The sequence below is a fragment of the Rhinopithecus bieti genome, unplaced genomic scaffold, assembly GCF_001698545.2.
Source record: "Rhinopithecus bieti isolate Rb0 unplaced genomic scaffold, ASM169854v2 scaffold_47707, whole genome shotgun sequence".
NCBI classification, from domain to species: domain Eukaryota; kingdom Metazoa; phylum Chordata; class Mammalia; order Primates; family Cercopithecidae; genus Rhinopithecus; species Rhinopithecus bieti.
Window position 1 is genome coordinate 677444 of NW_016819117.1, and position 7298 is coordinate 684741.

The 7298-nt window shown below is 62.9% G+C and overlaps 1 pseudogene; it reads right to left on the reverse strand.

Moving 5' to 3' along the window:
* Positions 1 to 142: 142 nt before the first annotated feature.
* On the reverse strand, positions 143 to 4426 carry LOC108519363 (putative serine protease 29; annotated as a pseudogene).
* Between the last annotated feature and the right edge of the window lie 2872 nt (positions 4427 to 7298).

Sequence of the window (7298 nt, forward strand, 5' to 3'; positions counted from 1 at the left end):
CCCTGCCCCTCCAGCCCTCCCCCGCCCAGGTAGCAGGTGGTGGATGCCAATCCTCCCGAGTGCTAACTCTCATTAAAGTGCATGATGAAAAGCAGGTGTGGCCGTCAGTGTTTCTGGTCGTGGGTGTCACGTGGGAGGAAGGGTCCAGGTGAGGCCTGGGGCAGCTGCGGGAGCTGCAGGGTCCTGGTTCCCAAGGCACTGTGGAGCGGGGCCTCCTCAGCAGCCCTGGTCGGTGAGTCGGGGCGCTGGTGGCTCCGGGTTTGGAGGAAGAGCAATTAATTTCGGTCTCCTTGCGGCAGAGGGAGGCGATTTCTCCCTCAAACACGGAAGCCTGCCGTGGCCGCACTGAGGGTGTGAGTCCTCGGCTTCTCGTCTGGGTCTTGGTGTCCTGTGAGTCGCACAGATAAGGGGCTGCAAGGGAGGGACTCTGAACACTTCGAGGGCAGAGCAGGGTCCAGCGGGGTCTGGCTGGGCAGGGACGTGGCTCGGAGGACTTGGGAATGGCACTGATCACTGCCCCCCGCTTGTCTTAGAAAGCCCAGGGAGCCAGGGCAGTGTGGAAGGCCCAGGAGCCCCCCGGGAAGTGGCGGGTACAGCTGGACCCTGGACCCCGGATCCCAGCTGAGGGCGCCCTGGGACGCAGGCAGTGGCCACGTCCCCTGAGGCCCCGGGCTGTGTCCGGCAGGTCTCACCCTGGACTTAGAGCAACCGCAACCTGGCCTGGGGCTCCCCGCTTCCTCCCAGGAAGGAAAGTGTGAGGAGCGTAAGTGGCAGCCACATCCCCGGGAAAGAAAGAGCAGTGCCCCACCCGTTCACAGCCCGGGAGCCTTTCCCCACTGCCTTGGAGTGCGGTGACTCCCCCGGCCGGGGTGCCCCTGCCTGCTCTGCTCTGCTCTGCCCCACTCCGGAAAGACCAGGGACGTGGGAGAAAGTGTAAACCCGGATGTGGTTTCTGCACGAAGGCTCAGAGCCTGGGTTTGCCCTGAAGCCCTTGCCCTGTGGAGGTCCACCCCACCCTCACCCCTGGGAGGGACAGGCAGAGCAGGCAAGGGCAGGTGGGAGGGTGAAGGCCAGTCCCTCAGCCGCTCACCTGCAGAAACTTCTGCGGAGGAGCTGGGAGCCCCCCGACCCCACTAGACCCTCCCTTTTGGCCTTCCACCTCTTCCCTGCCCTGCGGAGGTCCCGGAAACGCAGGGGCAGAGCAGGAAGCCCCTGGTTTGGGGGACCCGGGAGAGCTGATGCTGGAACCACACATTGACCTGTAGCCTGGGGTCTGGACGCTGAGTGTGCCCGGTCCAGCTGCAGAATGAACAGGGCGGGAGGAGGGACAGAGCCACTCTGGGCGTCACCTGCCCCTCCGAGCACTGCTCTCCCTGCCCACACTGGTGTGGCCCTTAGAGGAAGTGGCCCAGGAAGCCACACCATGTGGAGGTTCGGTCTCTTGCCGCCGTCCACTCCCGTCTTGCCCTGCATGGCAGTGTCTGAGCTCCGGAACCCGACGCCTGGTACAGGAGGGAGTTGGGGCAGGAGTCTAAACCTAACCACTGCCCTGGGAGGCCAGGGCCCAGGGACACGGAGACCCCGGCACAAGAGGGGCGTGCAGTGTCCCGGCACAAGAGGGGCGTGCAGTGTGCGGGCCTGGATCCCCCAAGCCCCCACCCACCGCGCCTCCACCTCCGGTGAGTTTCTTGCTTTGGTTTCCTTATCTGGAAGCTGGCATTGAAGCAGCACCCGTGAGTATCTCCCCCAGAGGACGGGAGACACACGTCCACACAGAACCCAGAACATGAATGTTCTCAGCATCTCTGTCACCATAGCCAAAACATGGAGGCCTCCAACAGGAGATGGCTGAGCAAACCGTGCCTGCTGCAGCTCGGAACGCAAATCCACCCCACAGAGACGACACACACTCTGCCCTTTCTCAGCTCTTTAATCAGACAGAGATGTAGGGAGGCCCTGCCCTCCCTTCCCCGGCACCTTCCCTACCCCAGCATCAGGGAGGTGGTGGGTGCTGAGGAGCCAGAGAAGCCGGCCTCAAGCTGGTGGCCTGCAGTGGAGGCCGAAGCGGAGATCGCTGGGAGAAGGAAGGTCCTGGTCCCTCCTCAGCCGACCCAGATGGGAGCCCAGCCCGGCCTGCTCAGGGCAATTCCCTGACTTGCTGCAGGATCCAGGGCACGTAGGTCTGGACGCGGGCATAGACGCCGGGAAAGTCCCGCAGGGCACAGCCGTAGCCCCAGCTGACCACCCCCACCAGGCGCCAGGACCTCCGCACCCTGCAGACCAGAGGGCCGCCGGAGTCACCCTGAGGAAGGGAAGGAAAGGGGTCACCGCTGAGCTCTGCGGTGGGAGCAGGGCGGGTAGGCAGGGCAGGCCGGGGGCACTCACGTAGCAGGAGTCACGGCCCTCGCTGCCGGCACACAGCATGTCATCCAGGATGAGCTGCCGGTCACCAGTGTGCCTGGAGGCATTGCGGTACCGCTGCTCGCAGACGGCGTTCTCCAGCACCTGCACGCTCACCTGCTGCAGGCGGTAGGGCGGCGGCAGTGACTCTAGGGGGAGAGGTGACACGGGCTGGCACAGCGGAGATGCCCCTGCCATGCACCCAGCAGCCCCAGTGCCGCCCCTGGGTGGGAGGGAAGGTGGCTCCCCTGCTGCGAAAGGCCCCTCATCCCTGGGTTTCAGGCTCCCGGCCTGAGCATGGCGTGTGGGACCCCAGGAGGTGTGAGGGCTCGTGTCTCCCTCCAAACTCCCAGGGCTCACAGTTGGACGGACCAGAGAAAAGTGGAGGGATGAGTTTTTCTGTTTTTTTTTCACTCCAAAAAATGCCTTTTGGTTTTGAGGTGTTTTCGTTTGTGGTGGGTTTCTTCTTCTTCTTCTTTTTTTTTTTTTTTTTTCCTTTTAGAGATGGGATCTTGCTATGTTGGCCAGGCTGGCTTCAAACTCCTGGGCTCAAGAAATCCTCCTGCTTCTGCCTCCGAGTGCTGGAATTACAGGCATGAGCCACCACGCCACCCCCCCAAAAAAAGAGTAAAAGCCTTTCTTAAGTAGAAGAAAAAAGGGAAGTGTTTTCCCCTCTGAATATTGAGTCTGGGGCTTGGTCTGGCCATTGGCAGTCACGGGACCCCAAGGCTCCAGGCCCGGGCAGCACAGAGCCGTAGGTAAAGCAGCTGGAGGTGCTAGCACAGCCGTGAGCGGCTCCATCTCTTCCCTTCCTGGAACTCACCCCCCAGAGCCCTGGAATGAGGCGTTTTGGGCCCACAGCCTGAGTCCTTCCCCAGCCCCATACAACACGCACCCAACATCCCGATCGCGCCCCAGCCGGTCACCTAGCACTTGTCCTTCGGGGTGAGCTCCAGCGAGACCGGGGAGAGCTTGACCGTCCTGACGTCAGCGGCACAGATTACGGGGTTCACCAGCTGAAGCAGGGGCCACGTCCGCACCCAGCCCCGCGGTGACGTAGTTGGGTGACGATGATCTCGGCTGACGCTCATGCCAGTCCCGGCCCCCGTACAGATACACGTCCCGGCGTGGATCCGCGGTAGGTGGACGGGTCAGCTGTCCTCCTGCTGGAGGACGCCCACCGGGGCTGCTCAGGCCTGGTCTCCGGCGGCCCCACTCCACCTCCCCTCACTGGGGCGCCCCTGCCCGGACTCACCGGAAAATGGCAGTGGGCGGCGCGTCAGCGCACCCACTGGGGTGGATGAGGAGCCCCCGCAGATGTGCACCCAGGAGGGGCCCAGTTGTAGCTTGTAGATCCTCAGGCTCACCTGCCACGGCCACTTCCCCTGGGGGGCGTGTGGCCCCCACGATGCCCACCAGGTCATTCTCGGGAACGGGCACTGGGAGCACCGGGAGGAGGTCAGGGAACCCAGCCTCTGCCACCCAAGCCTCACCCTGCGCCTGCCCTCGGGAGAAGCCGGTCTGTGCACATGTGCCCTGGATCCTGGGGACAGGGGTGGCAGAGCCCCTGGGAAGGGAGGGCTGTGTGGGGTCGAGACTCACCTGGGCTCCCTGTGCTGCAGCTCCCCAGGGAGGAGATGGCCAGGAACAGCAGCAGCAGCAGCATCTGAGGGGAGAGGGCGTGGGGTGTGGGCTGGGGGCTCAGACCCGGGGTCAGGGGAGAGGGTGTGGGGTGCAGGCTGGGGACTCAGACCCGGGGTCAGGGGTGGGGGCCAGGAGCCGCCTGCAGGCATCAGGGAGAGGATGGTGCCCTTACTGTGCGGGCACTCAGCAGCTCCCTTCCCGGCGGGCACTCAGCAGCTCTCTCCCCGGCGGGCACTCGGCAGCTCTCTCCCCGAGCCCCTCGGAGCCCCTTTATCCTCAGCCGCAGGAAGTGGGCAGCTGCCTGGTCAGTCCTCTCCTCAGAGGAGGGGCGGCGGGGGAGTGGCCTCTCGTTCAGCCACTGGGTCGCTGTTCCCACCGGCATCGCCAGCCAGAGTAGAGCCAGCAGGGTTGGGGGAGAGAAGGGTGTCTCAGCTGCGACTGCAGAAGCACCAACAGCTTCCCCCACTGCGGGCGAGGCAGGTCAAATGGCGTCCCCACCTTGAGCCACCCCTGGCGATGCTCAGAGTCAGGCGGCCAAGATTCCTCGATGCCCAGGGCAGGTGGTGACAATGTTGACAACGTGGGCAGAATCCCTGCCCCGGGGCTGCATGGTGGGCTCCCAGCTTCCAGAACCCCTGCCCACAGGCAGATCAGTGCACAGAGACCGAAAGCAGTGGGGCTTCACCAAGGCCTGTGCCCACGACCTGAGGCCTAATCATCACTGCACGGGTGGAAACGGGGCCCAGGGGAGCCGAGTGCTGGCCATGGAACCCAGCACCCGGGGCCCCATGGCCAACCCCAGGCTCTGTCATCCCAGGTCCACGCAGCAGCCCAACCCGGGGCCCAGCTCTCCTCCGCTGGTGGCCGGGGCAGATGGTTCTCTTCCTCACAGAGATACCTGTGCCCCTGGCCCGCTGGGACGACCTGGCAGGTGCGGTGTGGACATCACTGCAGGGGACTGGAGGGGCCCCTCCCCAGACTCCACCCAGGGCACCATAATGGAATTCGCCCCAACTCTGGGTAGGACGAGCAGCTCAGCCAGAGGTAGCAGAGTCTCCTCCTCCTGGCTGGAGCCCCCAGCTCGCCACCAGCCCCACCCTCAGTCCCCTTCCTCATCCACCAGGAACAAGCCTCTCCTTGGTGACTCAGGAAAGCACTTTCAACCCCAACTCAGGCCCCTGCCCGCTGAGCTCACAGCTCTGAGTGGCCTCTGGGTGGCTGGTGATGCCAGTGGTGACAGTGACTGAGTCCTTGGGGCTGGCTGTGCCTTGGGAACCACAAGGAAGGTGGCTGGGGAGACAGCACTCCCAGGCCTGGAGCTGCCTCCAGCCAGGGAGTGGGGTGCAGGCCCTGAGCTCTGCTTTGGGGGTCCCAAGCCAGGCTGTCCTGTCTGTCCTCAGCCCTGCCTGGCCAGGGGGCCTGGGCAGACGGCACTGGAGTGGACAGAGGGAGCCAGAGGGCCCGGAGCGGGGCATGGGATAGCCATGGGGCAGCCAACTCTGGGCGTGGCGGAGTGTGGGTGAATGGAGTGGCCAGGAGCTGCCGGGATTTAGGACTGGGAATCTGAACCTGGGAGGCTTTGGGACAGCCCAGGCAGGGCCGAGCCCCACAGCCAATCAGAGGACACTTTGCTTCCCAGGCCTGGGAAGAGCCAGGAGGCACCTGGAGAAACAGCCCGCGAGAGACCTGGAGGGAGAACAAGACGTCCCAGCCTCTTCCGCCAGGGTCAGCGGGCAGCGGCCCTCAAGTGAGAAGGAGAATGGAGACGGCAAGGCTGCACGTCCTCACGCCCCCACCTCAGCCTGGGGCTCACTCCTGGTAAGGCCACCATGGCACAGTGAGGGACACAGGGGCGGGACGAGGGCCAGCTCTGAAACACCGTGCGTCCTGCTTTCTGTGCTGACCACGGAGGTGCAGGTCCATCCCTCAGAGACGGTCCTGGCTGCGGCTGTTGGGCAACGGCGCCTGGGAACAGGATACCTGTTTGTCCTGATAGGGTCGGGACCAGACCACCATGAGAGCGTTTGGTGATAGGATCAGAGGAAGGACTGGGGGCCGTGCAACCGTTAAGACTGGGGTCAGAGGCCCTGGCCAATGATAGGGTCAAGTCCAGGCCTGCGGCCAGGGTGCCCGAGCCCAGGGACACCATTTGGCGAAGGATGTGGCTGCTTCAGGCCAGTGTTGCAAAAGGGTTGGGCTGGAGAAAAGACCAGGCAGAGGGTCCCAGCTCAGGGACCCAGGGGCCTCAGAACAGAGTGTGCAGAGCCCGAGGTCGCTGGGACCTGGGAGATGAAGGGCTCATGACCATGATTCTTCCATGTCCCAAGGTCACTCAGCCTTTGTGTAGAAATGGAACCCTGGTGTCCATCAGTCTGGCTTCCCTGGTGTGGAGTCAGCTCTCACAGACCTGCAACGTCCTGCCCGCCTGCTTCCTGGGGTCCTGGGAAGACGTTTCCTGGGCACAGGTTGGAGTCTGCTCCTCGTCCCGGGCGTCTGCTGGGCTTCCCTGGCACCCTGCACGCCGGGTGCCTGCTGCTCATGCTGGGCACCCCTTTGTGACGAGGCCACTGAGCTGCACTTCCTGGGTTGGGAGACCATTTCCCAAAGGTGTTTTAATGGAGCCATTGAGTTTGTGATGAGCTTAAAACCCGCATTGGTATGACTTGAAAAACCGGAAAACATTATCTTCTTCCAATGTGAAATCGTTTTTAAGGTAAAAGACCTAGGCCAAAATACATTTTTGAAGTAGAAATTCTGCATAATTCTATACCCTGCAGTCCCCGCTCTCGCCGCCTGCCGTCACTTCCCTGGCGTACGCACGTGTGTTCATGAGAAATAGCTGTGCGGTGACGGTGCTGTGAACACTTCCCTCCCTGCTGCCAACCTGCAGGAGAGATGTCGTGCTTAATGGCGTGTCGTACCCAGCTATATGGATTTAGGGAAACTTATTTCACCAGTTCTCCATGGACATTTAGGCAATTTCCAATAATTTGCTGTTATAAACAATAATGGGAGGAGCCGGGCGCGGTGGTTCACGCCTGTAATCCCAGCACTTTGGGAGGCCGAGACGGGTGGATCGCGAGGTCAGGAGATCGAGACCAACCTAGCTAACACGGCGAAACCCCGTCTCTACTAAAAAATACAAAAAACTAGCCGGGCGAGTTGGCGGGCGCCTGTAGTCCCAGCTACTTGGGAGGCTGAGGCAGGAGAATGGCGTAAACCCGGGAGGCGGAGCTTGCAGTGAGCTGAGATCC